We start from the raw sequence: 13076 nt of genomic DNA, 5'->3' as shown, positions 1-13076 counted from the left end.
GTCCCAGCAGACCAAATATAGGATCAGAAATCTAACAAGGTTCTTTTTTACCGGGACTGGAGACCAATATTAGATCTCAGCAAACTAAACAGTTTGTAAAGAGAACAGGACAATTGGATGTGCTTCGGTGGACTTTCAGATGTGTACTATCACATCAAAATTTTACAGGCCTCCAGAAGGTTTCTCCGCCGGCTGGGGGCCAGTCACCATTCACATTTGCAGAGGGCTAGGAATCTCTATAAATTTGAAAAAATCTGCCTTGTAGCCTTGTCAATCTACAGTGGATGCTGTTAAGCCCAATGGTCCTTTCAGCGACTCCATGCATCACACAGGATCATGATCACTCCAATTGCAAAAGGCATCTGAACTGGTGGATGTGTCTCATCAAGTCCATCAGGGCAGACCCAGCACCCTCCTAGAGCCAAGATGATTCTCATTGCCCCTTATTGGCCTTGACAGATATGGTTTCCGTTCCTGCATCGTTATCTTTTGGTACAGCCATGGCATCTGGACCCGGTTCCAGATCTTCTGACCCACCAGTCGGGGCAGCTGCACCAATCCATACCTTCTCTCAACCTCACTGCTTGGTTGCTCCACTTCTGTCCCTAGCCAGGCTTCCTATGATTTCTAATCCGTCCGGGATATCATAGTAGCTTCCCTTAAATCTTCCACTAGTAAATGGCAACGTTTCTCCTTCTGGGCAAAAGCTAGGAACATAGATCCCTTTACTGCTCCGATTCATTCGGTCTTGGACTTCCTAGCTGAAATATTTCACTCAGGATCTTCTTCCTCCACAGTAAAAGTTCAGTTGGCAGCCATTTCAAATTTTCATATAGGCTTGTCGGACCACAACATCATGTCCCATAAACTTTGCAAGGCATTCCTTAGAGGTGTATTTTTACTTAAGCCTCCGATTAGAGACCCCCCCACCACAGTGGGATCTAAATTTAGTCTTAACATCCTTGATTTTTCCCCCCTTTGAACCTGCGACTACCTATTCATTGAAATTTCTTTCTTGGAAGACACTCTTCCAAGTCGCCATTACTTCTGCCAGGACAGTATCTGAGCTTCATGCCCTCTGCATTCGTCCTCCCTACTTAATCTTCCACAAAGACAGAGTTTCTCTAAGGACTAATCCGTCTTTCTTACCCAAAGTGGCATCGCAGACTAACTTAAATCAATCTATTGATCTTCCAGTTTTTTTCCCAAATTATTCTAATAGAGTGGAGCAAAAACTACATTATCTCAATGTTCACCACCAACTCCGATATTATTTGGACAGAACCAAACAAATTAGGAAATCTGATCAACTGTTTTTATCCTATGCAGAGAACAGGAAAGGCTTTCCAGTATCCAAGGTAACCCTATCTAGGTGGCTGTCTTCTGTGATTACATGTATTTATCAACTCAGAGGTAAAGAGTTGACTTCTAGGCCAAAAGCCCATTCAACTAGAGCACTAGCTACATCTACAGCCTTTCAGGCTAGACTTCCAATAGACACTATTTGTGCAGCAGCCACATGGGCCTCTCCTCATACCTTTGTTTCGCATTACAAATTGAACTTTGCCTCCAGAAACAGAGCAAATTTTGGTTCCACCGTTCTCAAGAGTCTGTTCCATTGAGCCATCCAGGATAAAGGTGCTAGGGACGCGGTCCCATCCAGCAAGAATGAAGGCGAGATTGACAACTTAACATTGAGAAGTTATGTACCTACCATAACGTTCCATGTTAGTTGTCTTCTCTCACCTTCTTTCTTGCGTCCCGCTCACCATCCCCCTAGCCTGGTCAGACCAAGAAGATTGTTCCTCTTCCTTGAAGAGTCCTGATCCAATTTTTCCAAATAATTAGCTTACTAGTGTCACTAGATCAGATTGGTATTTTTCGAGGGATTATTTCCCCCTTCCTCCTCCTCTCCAGTTGGAGGACTATATTGCATAATTTTTCCTTGGCTACCAAATGAGATCTGGGTAGTTATCGCCTTGCATCATGGGATATAGGGTTGCCTCGAGCCGGTAAAATTAGCTCTCGAGCTTTAGTAAGTGGCCGAGTCGGAGCCGAGGATTGGCTCCGAACCCATCCAGCAAGAAAGAAGGCGAGAGAAGTCAACTAACATGGAATGTTATGGTAGGTACATAACTTCTCAATTTCAGCTTTTGCTAAAACCGTTTGCATCTCATCCCTAAACCCCAGGCCACACTTGGGCATGTGTGCCTTTGTTTCATGCCTTAAGTGAGCCTTAATGTAACTGATTTGAATTGCAAGATTACACAAACTAAAGCCATTACATCAGACAGTAACTTAAACAATATGCCTACATGCTCTTAAACCAAAATGTCTTTGAACATCAACAATAACATAACTAGCCTTTTCTCAGTTACAAAATCATTGTCCCATGTAAATAAAATAGTTTAAGACAAACTGCCCTTGTGTGCCCTCAGCTATTTCTGATCCTCTCCCAAAGCTCTGCCTTGTGGCTGCTTTCCAGCCTCAGCTCCCAGGCCCTGCCATGTGGCTACCTATAGGCCTCAGCTCACAGGCCAGGCCCCAAGTGGCTACCTGCAGGCCTCAGTTTCCAGTCCTTGCCATGTGGCTACCTTCAGGCCTCAGTTTCCAGTCCTTGCCTTGTAGCTAACTGCAGGCCTCAGTTCCCAGGCCCGGCAATGTAGCTAATTGCATACCTCAGTTCCTATGCCCTGCCCTGTGGCTAACTGCAGGTCTCAGCTCACAGGCCCTGCTATGTGACTAACTGTAGGCCTCAGCTGCTTGGAACTAAACCTCAGCCATATCACCATTTATTTTAAGCTTGTACAACACTCCCTGTGTCTCATGTATAATCCCAGGCCTTCCAAGGGGCATGTTCCCTAGTTATTTCTCTTTTGTAACTATGCTTTAATTCAGTCCTTGGTTAAATACTTACAAAACCCTTCTGGTTTTCTAATTTTTACTTGAAACCTTACAAGGACAACCTTAGATGTTCTTCGTGTTTCACTGTTGCAGTCATTACACTTGGGTTATCTGCTTGCAGGTAGCCCTCAGTTGGTCTGGTTATCAAAGTCTTGGGTCCTGTGTCGGTTGCGGTCTCATCTTCCATGACGTCAGGTAGTCACGGGTATAAAGCATGCAGCCAAAGCCATTACATCCGTCTTTACTGCAGTGCTGTACCCGAAGCAGAAGCAGTTCGCAAATGCCAGTCAACCAACTCCTGAAATTTTTATTTTCGAGTTTCAGATCCGAAGTCTTCAACAAAGCTAAGTACCCTGTTGGGGAAACCTTTTCTTGCTCTAAACCAATGTCAGTAAAAGTTAACAATTGTATTTATAGTGGAAAGCAAATACCTCATAAAGATTTTTATTCGTACTGCATTCCTTGCTTAGGCCCAGACCACAATGTCCCCCGCTGTTGGTTTTGTGCCTTATTCAAACCTCAAACTATTCGTCGTCAGTTCATTTTTGCATCTAAATATTTTGGTATTCCATTCAATTATCCAGAAACTGCTTCGGTAAGCCACCCTACTACCGATATTCTGAAAAAACACAAAGATAAAGACAGAGACAGGCCGCATAGGTCCAAAGCTGCCGACGACTTTTCCGTTAAGCTAGTCGCATTCTTCCAGGACAATTATTGGTAAGGACGGACAACACCACTGTTATATGGTACATAAACAAGCAGGGGGGAACCCATTCATACCCTCTCTGCAGACTAGCCATGGCTCTGTGGAACACAGCCTTGAGCTGCCAAGTGTACCTACAAGCTCAATTCCTGCCAGGCAAGCTAAATACACTGGCAGACCACCTAAGCAGACATCTCATGGACCCACACGAGTGGAAACTGGAACCAAAGATATTCAACATTTTGAGAAACAAATGGGGGAGCCCAGAGATGGACCTGTTTGCCTCCCCTTAGAACTACCAATTGGACAAATTCAGCACAAGGACTCCCCACAGACAAGCTTGGAAAGTGGATGCCCTGTATTTCACCTGGAAAAACCTACCAGTTTATGCATTTCTCCCACTGCCTCGCCTCTCCTCTCCAAAGTGTTACTAAAGATCAAACGGGACAGACCAAGGACAATACTTATTGCACCAGACTGGCCACGCCAACACTGGTACCCACACTTGTGCAGTGTGTCACTGCTGGATCCATGACACCTGCCTCAGACCCCTGCCCTGCTGTCACAGCAGGAGGGCCAGATTCTGCACCCACAGCTTCAATCCCTGAACCTTGCAGCCTGGCTAATTACCTGATCTCTCCCTTACCATCCTTCAGTAAGCAAGTGATGGATGTCATTCTGGAGGCAAGGAGGCCTAGTACTAGAAAATCCTATGCTGAAAAATGGAAAAGATTCTGTTTCTGGAGCCAAACTCAGGGGATGGGCACAACAGTGCCCAATTTACAGCACATTCTTCAATACTTAACTGAGATGCTTCACAGGGGCCTTTCCTTTTCTTCCATCAAAATTCATGCCTCTGCCATTTCAGCACATTATAATACAGAGCCACCCTTCTTCTCTCATCCACTGCTGAAGCAATTCCTCAGAGGGGCCAAAAACTTAAGACCACCCAGGAGAGCCTCTACTCCAGCCTGGGACCTTAACTTTGTATTGGAAAATCTCACTTTACCCCCCTTTGAGCCAGCTGCAAATGCAGAGTTGAAATTCCTTTCTTGGAAAACAGCCTTCCTTCTAGCCATCACTTCAGCAAGAAGGGTGTCTGAATTACAGCCCCTCATGGCAGTGGAGCCTTTCATCGGGACAGGGTGTCCCTCATGACCAATCCTTCCTTTATGCCCAAGGTGGTATCCAGTGTGGCCCTTAATCAGTCCATTCATTTGCCAACCTTCTTTTCTAATCCACAGAACAAAGGGGAACAAATACTGCACTCCTTGGACATGCACAGACAACTTAGATTTTACTTGGACAGGACTAAGCCTCTCAAGAAATCTGAACAGCTGCTGGTTGCATTTGCTGCAGGTGCAGAGGGGGAAGGCCATCTCAAAGCAAACCAATTCTAAGTGGATAGGCCAGTGCATTCATTTCTGCTAAAAGCACCATGGAAAACCTACCCCACAGGGGATAAGACCTTATTCCACCAGGGCTGCATCTATCTCTACAGCCTTTCTCAGAGGTGTACCTACCAGGGACATCCTAGAAGCTGATACCTGGAGTTCTGTACATACCGTCACCAAGCATTACCACTTGCCAATTTTTTCTAAATCCAGAGCTGGTTTTGCCACTGCAGTCTTGCACGACCTTCTAGCGGGTCCTAATGCTATCTAATTACCTCCTCCCTTCCTTAGCTTTGGGAATCTACCCAAATATAATTACTGCAACAGTGAAACATGAAGAACATAGTACAGTTGTGTACACTTACCATAAATGTAGATGTTCAAGTGTATTCACTGTTGCAGTCCTGGTTACCCTCCCTCCAGCCCCCTGACTTCTATTGTCTATACCTCTATTCTTGTTTACTATGCTTAAAGCTTTCTGGTGTATTTGCTTTTTGTTGGAAGTGTAACCATGTATATAATTGCTTCCCATTATGGGGGCACCTGACATGTGGGGCAAGAAAAACTGATGTAATGGTGTCGGCTGTATGCTTTATACCCCTGACTACCTGACGTCATGGAAGATGAGACAGCAGCCGACGCAGGATCCATGACTTTGATAATCAGGACAACCCAGCCCACCTTAGCCCTCCTACCTATCCTGACCCTATCTGTTCTCCACCTCCCCCTCCCCCCAACTGACCTCAGACAAATGACGGCTTGCTGTGATTGGCTTGCCAGCCGTTGTTCCCTCCTGCGTCGGCTGTGTGGAGACTGAGGCTGATGTCAGGTCATCAGGGCTATAAAAAATGGCAGCCAACGCCATTACGTCAGGCTTTCTTGCTGTGAAGCCCGAAGCAGAAGCTGTTTCACAAGTACATCGGTCAGCCATTGCCAGAGTGAGGGAATAACCGTCTAAAGCTAAGTTCCTGTTGGGGAACCTTTTCTTGCTTTTATCCAATGTCAGAGAAAGTCAATAATTGTCTCAGTTGTGGAAAACAGATCCCACATCTAGACTTCCATACCCTCTGCGTCACCTGCCTAGGCCCAGACTACAATGTCCCCAGATGTCAGTTCTGTGCTCTGTTTAATGCCAGAACTATTAGGAGAAGAGTAGATATTGTAGCTGGACATTTTATCTCACTGCGAAATGGGGTCGGTCGGTCAGGCGACTGTTGATTTACCTAGTAAAAAGAAAGATAAAGAAAAGGTTAGGCCTCAAAGTTAGGCCCTCAGATGACTCCGGTCTGAAATCAGCTAGCCTTCCTCCCACTACAGTTGCTGAATTCAGTGAGGCACCTTCACAGGCCATGACACCAGCCAAGGAACCGTTGCAGGCCTCTTCCGAGACTCGTTTGGAGTCCACTACTCCTCCAGATCCACCTTCTCCTGCTGGTGCATTGACCTTCAGTCATGCGGTTGGGTCCAGAGCTCCTTCGCAGGCACCACCTTCAGCAGAGACTGTTCCAATGACTGATGCCAGGCAGAGACCGACGACCTCGCTGCCAGTTAGACTAACTTTGTACAAGGCCTCAGAATCCACCAGGTGCAAGACCAAGACTACACCAAAAAAGACCTTCGCCCAGGGACCCAGCCACCGACCTCTTTCCTCCCAGCCTGCTACACAGTCGCAGCAGCTTCTCAGAATGGCAGAAGATTTGATCACTCTAATTAGAGGAAACCAGCCTCCTTAAGCCACCCCAGCTAAAAGGAAGAGGGTCGCTTCCCCTGAGGATCTTTCTGACCAGGAGTCAGAGAGTTCTGAATTAGAATAGTCTGACACTGAAGATCAGCCTTTTGCAGTATTTTAGGACTCTGATGGTGATGACCCCATTCCAGCTGCCTTGCCTCTTGTGGACCTCTCTTTCGGGAAAAGTTTAAATTCCCTCAGGGAACATTTTCACTGGGAGGCACAGGATTACCCCCAGTCAAAGAAGAGACTGAGAGAATTTCTTGACCTACCACAGCATAATCCTCTGGCCATCCCCCAATCCTGGATGAGGTAGAGGATGTCCTTTTAGAACCTGCACTCACCCCAGACTCACTTCCCCCTAAACCCATGAAGCCAGACCGATATTATTGGGTACAAGGCACCCATACATATCTTTTTAAAAATCCTACAGCTTATCCAGACATCATTACTCAGGGTCCTAAGGGAGCTAGGGCTAGCTCCTCTAAAAACCCCATTCCTACTGATAAAGAGAGCAGAGCCTTAGACAGACTAGGGAAGAAGGTCTACACTTTGGCTACCTTAGCCATTAGAGCTCTAAATTGTCAATTCCGTATGTTGAAATACCAGCAAAATGTCCTGGAATTATTAAAACAGAAAATGTCCACCCTACCAGACAGCAGTGCTAATAGTGAACTAGGAGACCTTATACTTTCCAGCTCTCAGGTAGCCAGGCATTCCCTGCATTGTGGGTTTGATGCCTTGGAGGCTTCCAGCAGGGCTGCAGTTACTGGCTCTGTGATCAGAAGCAATGCCTGATAAAGGGAGCAGCCTTTCCCTGACCAGATTAAGTCCAAATTATTAGACACCCCTCTGGATAAGGACCAGCTATTTGGACCCAAAGCTGAGGAGGTTATTAAGAAAATGGAAGACAAGGCCAAGTCTATGCAGACTGTGAAGGTTTTCTTACAGGTACAGCCTCCCAGGTTCAGGAGGAACTTCGCCACTAAGCATTGGTCCTTTCCTGCTCAGACAAAACCTGTCCAGAGGAAGGGGAGCAGAGATGGGCCTTCCAGGCACCAGCCACAAAGCCAACAGAGATCCAGACAATGGACTTATAAAACACCTAGGCAAGGAAGTTCTAAATCCACTCCTTTCTCCAAGGATTCACAATGACTGTCCCCCTTCCCCTCTGCCCCATCCCCCCAGAGAGACTAGGAGGAAGGCTCTCCCTCTTCCTACAGAATTGGAAAACCATCACCTCAGATCTATGGGCCCTAAAAATTATTACCAGCAGGTACAGATTCTCTTTCAAAGAAAACCCCAGATATTCAGACTTCCCGGATGTATCAGCAGTCTGTCAGATCCAAAAGCTTTATGCTCAAGGTGCCGTGGAACCTGTACTAGAGGAGCGGATCAGAAAAGGGTTTTATTCCAGACTGTTCCTAGTTCCCAGAAAGGAGGGCACCTGGTGTCCTATTCTAGACCTCTCCACTCTGAATCTGTCCCTCCTGGTCCCAAAATTCAAAATGCTGACCCTACACAAGCTTTTTACCAATGCTGATACCACATGCTTGGCTAGTGACCCTAGATATTAAGGAGGCTTACCTCCATATCCCAATAAATAAATCCTGCAGGAGTTTCTTGCACTTCAGAGCAGGGTCACAACACTTTCAGTTCTCGGCTCTGCCCTTTGGGTTATCTACTGGTCCAAGAGACTTCACTAAGTGCCTGGCTCCTGTCATTGCCTTCTGCAGACAGAAGGGCATACAGATCTACCCCTGCTTGGACGACTGCCTTGTCCAGGCAGACACAAAGCACAAACTCCTGCAGGACCTCACCTTTGTTCAAACTCACCTATCCTCTCTGGGATTCACTATCAACGTAGAGAAGTCTCAATTTCACCCCATCAGAAGGTTAACCTTCTTGGGAGCTCTACTGAACACTTCAACACAAACAGCCTACCTCCTCTGGAGAAGCAGAGCTTCCTCCACTCTGACTTTATACAGCTGGGCCTGCAGGACCCACCTCAAAGCAAGAAAATTCCTGCAAGCACTGGGATACATGGCTTCCTGCATCCTGATGGTACCCCTAGCCAGACTATACATGAGGAAACTACAGTGGTACCTCAGAAACCTCTGGTGCCAGCACTCATCACTGGAACACCAGCTGCCCAGATCCCTTGTTTAAGGAAGGAGCTCTTATGTTGGGCAGAGGCGTGTATCCTGAACAAGGGTCTACCCTTCATCACTCTCCCACAAGGCCAGACCATCACCACAGATGCAACAGCCAAAGCCTGGGGGGCACACCAAGGAACTTGTGTGTACTCAGGGCATTTGGGAACAGGAAGTTCAGGGCCTCCATATCAACCTAAAAGAAATGCTGGAGGTGCACAGGGCAATTCTAGCTTTCAAAGAACACCTGAGACCAGGAGTGCTCTTAGTCAAGACAGATGCAACAGTAATGTGGTACATAAACAAGCAGGAGGGCACTCACTCTTACCCACTGTGTTGCTTAGCTATGCAAATCTGGCAGTCAGCCTCAAATCTGGCACTGCATTTGATAGCTCAGTATATCCCAGGGAAACAGAACACCCTGGCAGACAAGTTAAGCAGACGACTCCTGGATCCCCACAAGTGGCAGCTACACAGGGAAACCTTTCTCAACATCAGCCAAAACTGGGGGATCCCGGACATAGACCTCTTCTCAACCTTAGAAAACCATCAGCTAACTAGGTTCTGCTCCAGAGAGTTCCATCCAGAAGCATGGAGGGTAGATGCCCTATCCTTCCACTGGGGCAACCTGTTTGTTAACGCATCCCCCCCCCTTGCCCCCGATCCCCAGGGTTCTTCTCAAGATCAGGGAGGAGGGACCAAAGACTATTCTCATTGTCCCAGACTGGCCCAGACAGCACTGGTACCCCTTGCTCCTCAGTCTAGCCAAAGAATCTCCCATGAACCTACCTCTCACAGCAAACCTAACTCAGGAGAAGGGGACAGTACTACATCCAAACCTCCCCACACTCAAGCTGTCCGCATGGCTTATTCCCCAAAAGTGGATGGCACCACTGTTTTCAGCAGGCAGGTTCTAAACCTCATTGAGGAGGCCAGAAAGCCTAGCTCCTGAAAATCCTACTCTGCCAAATGGAAAAGATTTGCTATCTGGTGCCAGGGCAAGGGGGTCAACAGCACCCATGCCACTCTGCCATTGGTTCTGAGCTACCTGGCAGAGCTCCTAGAAAAGGGATTGTCTTACTCCTCCTTCAAGACACATGCCTCCGCTATCTCAGCCTTTGTCCAGGCGGATCACCCCATATTTTCTCAACACCTGTTAAAACAGTTCCTTAGGGGTTTAGCACACATCAGACCACCTAGAAGACCACCTGCCCCAGCATGGGATCTTAACTTTGTTGTGGAAAAATTGACTTTACCTCCCTTTGAACCAGCTGCTTCAACTGACCTAAAATACCTTTCTTGGAAGACTGCCTTCTTGCTGGCAATCACCTCAGCTAGGAGAGTTTCTGAACTGTAGGCACTGATGACCACTGAGCTTTATTATTTTCCATGTTGACAGGGTGTCTCTTAGGACCAACCCCTCCTTTATACCTAAAGTGGTCTCTAATGTTACCCTCATCTAGGCCATCCACCTCCCTACCTTCTTTCCCAACCCACAAAATATAGGGGAAAGAATTTTGCATACACTAGATGTGCACAGTCAATTGAAATATTACTTGGATAGGACCAAGTCAGTCAGGAAATCTGACCAGCTACTGGTTTCTTTCGCCCCTGCGGCAGAGGGGAAACCCATTTCCAAGCAAACCATTTCTAAATGGATCTCTCATTGCATCCATTTCTGCTATTCCTTTCTTGGAAAGAGTCATCCCAAAACAGTCAGACTACATTCCACTAGGGCAGCCTCTACTTCCATGGCCTTCCTGAGAGGGGTCCCAACCAAGGATATTTTGGAAGCAGCTACCTGGACATTCATCCACACTTTCGCCAGGCACTACCAGCTGGCTACCTTCTCCAAGACCAGGACAGCCTTTGCATCTGCAGGGCATGCTGGCATCTCCTTAATATAGTGCTTGCTTTAAACCCCTCTCCTCCACCCTTTTTTCTCAGCTTTGGGAATCTTCCCACAAGTGATGACAGCAACAGAGAAACATGAAGAACATAGTATAGTTGTGTACACTTACCATAAATGTAGATGTTTGAGTGTATTCACCGTTGCAGTCCTGTTTCCCTCCCACCTTCCCCCTTTTTTATGTTTATTTTTATTTCTTTGGCTTAAGGGCTCATACCTTTGGGGGTAAGGAAAAACTGATGGAATGGTGTCGGCTGCCTCTTTGTATAGCCCTGACGTCCTGATGTCAGCTTTGGTCTCCAGACAGCCGATGCAGGAGGGAAATCATTTGCTCTGGTATTCAGGCTGGCCGAGGGCTACCCAGCAGGGATAACCCAGAAGTAATGACTGCAACAGTGAATACACTCGAACATCTACATTTATGGTAAGTGTACACAACTGTACTGTCTCCAGAGTTGTTCACATGGTGTCATATGTATGCTCATCAGAAGTCTGAAATCAGTCATGTTGCTGTGCAGCAATGAGGAAACACATACCAAAGTGAAGAATAACTTCACTTTCAGCACTGTAATGATTCTCTAAGTATCCCAGAGCCACCCACATTTTCTTGCTGCTTTCTAACAAGGGTTGGCATTTAAGATAATTTAATGCAATTATTCCAAGGTCCTCTTTTCTTTTGTTGTCTTCAGTATTTTATCTCTTACAGTAATGTTTTTTTGCACTGCATTGCATTACACTTAATCTAAGCACTCTACTGTAATATTGTGGAGTTTCTGCACTGTATAAAGAGGCAGACTTTGCACTGTATTTCCTCTGCAGTGTCACTGGGGGAGAACTGGTTATCAGAAGTGAACATAGCAGTATACCATGTGTGGATCTGATTCACTTTTATCCTTTGTGCTGTCATCCATTGAGCTTGTAATATGAGGATACCATGTGTTAGTGAATAACAAATGGTAGAGTTGGCTCCTATCCCGTGGCCTTAGCTAGGATTCTAGGGTCTGTGCTCATCAGTGCCATCCCAGTGTCCCCGTCCATTGCTGGGTCTAACTACTACTCCCACCTTTCCTGGACATTTCCTCTGAGTGAGCCTGGGCTGGTATAGATCTTAAGAACATCCTGCAGGGGCAGTGCCAGCAACTGCTTCTGTTGCTGGGGGGGGGTTATGTTATGTTATGACCTATCCTTATTTCTGTGCCCCTCATCTGCATTTGTTTGACTTTACGTCCATTTCTTCATAGTTGACATCATTTATTGTTAACATCAGTTTCCTTTTTTTTTTAGTCATTTTATTTATTTATTTATTTTATTTTACATTTGTTGACCGGGAAAGTCCGACTGGATATATGTCCATTTTCAGCGGAGGCCCGGGGAGAAAAGCTCCAAATACAATAAAGACATTTTGTAAACATACTTAAAATGGATTTTTGAATATTAAGACTCCACTTAAACTTTAAACAATACTTAGTATACATATTCTTTACAAGTGCAGTCATAGAGAATAAAATAACACAGGTAGAGAGTTGTTGCATGGACTAACAAAAATTCTTAGGAATAGTTAAAAAAGGGAAATAAACAAAGCAAGAGGAATCCAGTACTATAGACTTAAAAATGAGAAGCCAAAAGGGGACAGTGTCAGTCAGGATTTGAGCATGGACATAGCCGTTGTGATTTTAGGAAAATTTTAAGTTGTTTTTTGAAAAGAGGAGGGGATGTTAGTTCTCTTGGAAGCTTGTTCCAAAGGTTACCAGTTGAGTTAGTAAATAGGCAGTCCCCAGATTTGTTATTGGATTTTAGGGTAGAGGCAAGTACTCTGTTGACAGATTGTAAGGTTAGAAGATTTTGATAGAGGCTAATACGTTTTCTGAGTATGGGAATATTTGACAGATGATGCAGGATCTTGTGAATGATTGAGTTGCTGAAAAAGAAACTGGCTTTGCAGTTCTAACCATCCGAGAAGTTTGAGATTTTTGCAGTGGTGGGTACGAAATGGGGCATCAGTGGCAAATCTGGCTATGTTGTTATAAGATGTTGCCAAGTTATTTATATTGCTTTTGGAGAGGTTTGTATAAATTAGTAAGGCATAGAGGAGGGCAGAGATTAGGTGAGTTTGGGCAACAGTAGTCCTGGCTGAAGGTGTAAGAAAGGGTTTAATTCTGTACAGGGAACCAAGTTTTCTATTAACTGATTTGATAGTTAGGTTGATTTGAGTGTAGAAATTATGATTGTGATCAATTGTTACCCCTAAAAGTTTGGTGGTTATGTCAGGAGCTATTAATGT

The 13076-nt window shown here is 45.7% G+C and overlaps 1 protein-coding gene across 2 annotated transcripts in view; it reads left to right on the top strand.

Moving 5' to 3' along the window:
• Positions 1 to 13076, top strand: part of MOSPD1 (motile sperm domain containing 1) — a 765007-nt gene that overhangs the window by 216487 nt on the left and 535444 nt on the right. The gene's annotated exons all lie outside the window — the stretch shown is intronic.

This window comes from Protopterus annectens, chromosome 15.part0 (assembly GCF_019279795.1).
Source record: "Protopterus annectens isolate FY-2018-M chromosome 15.part0, PAN1.0, whole genome shotgun sequence".
NCBI lineage: Eukaryota > Metazoa > Chordata > Ceratodontiformes > Protopteridae > Protopterus > Protopterus annectens.
Note: the sequence above shows the minus strand (reverse complement) of the source record. Positions and strands in the feature narration are given on the sequence as shown.